Below are 662 nucleotides of genomic sequence, written 5' to 3'. Positions count from 1 at the left end.
ATGAACCGTGCTTTGATACCAAGTTTATTATGACCTGAACCGGGGCCCTGGCCATGATGAGCATTCCGAACCATGAAGTCCCGAAACACCCCTATCTATCTGGTAATCATGCACATAATTCATATGATAATAAGAGATGCGGAAGATACACAATATTATGGAAAACATGATGATAAATCAAATGAAATCAACAAAGGGGAAATAATGTCGCACAACATATATTGACATCTGAACAACCGTTTGCGAAATCTCTAATACATGACTGAAACAAATTACTATCTGAAAACTGGGACAAGGCCCCCAGTAGACCCAAAACTACTAAATGATAATGAACTGACCGACATCAGGCCTTCCAAAATGTAGAAGGCTCACCACTTGATTCTGCAAATCTGTTGGAAGAGATTTACTGGTTATCTGGACCCCTAAACTATGCCTCCAAACTTGGGAGGGAACGGGGTCAATATAAAAGTACTAGTACATAGAGAAACCAAACACAAAATATAATATTTTTTTCCAAATATAGGTGAGAGACATTATAAAGCAGTTCCATATCAAATCATTTGAAAACACGTGGGCATAATGTAATTGTTTTCAATAACAATGTAATCCAGCTGAGCTTGGTGGAATACCCTACATATAACATTTACACCAACTGTCAAATC

At 37.6% G+C, this 662-nt stretch overlaps 1 protein-coding gene across 1 annotated transcript in view; it reads left to right on the top strand.

The window, feature by feature from the left end:
• The window catches only part of LOC107847286 (carotenoid 9,10(9',10')-cleavage dioxygenase 1-like), a gene marked incomplete at its 5' end in the record, with an annotated part of 12,264 nt that overhangs the window by 2,728 nt on the left and 8,874 nt on the right, over positions 1 to 662 (top strand). The gene's annotated exons all lie outside the window — the stretch shown is intronic.

This window comes from Capsicum annuum, chromosome 11, assembly GCF_002878395.1.
Source record: "Capsicum annuum cultivar UCD-10X-F1 chromosome 11, UCD10Xv1.1, whole genome shotgun sequence".
Taxonomy (NCBI): Eukaryota; Viridiplantae; Streptophyta; class Magnoliopsida; order Solanales; family Solanaceae; genus Capsicum; species Capsicum annuum.
This window is presented reverse-complemented; position numbering and strand designations above follow the sequence as displayed.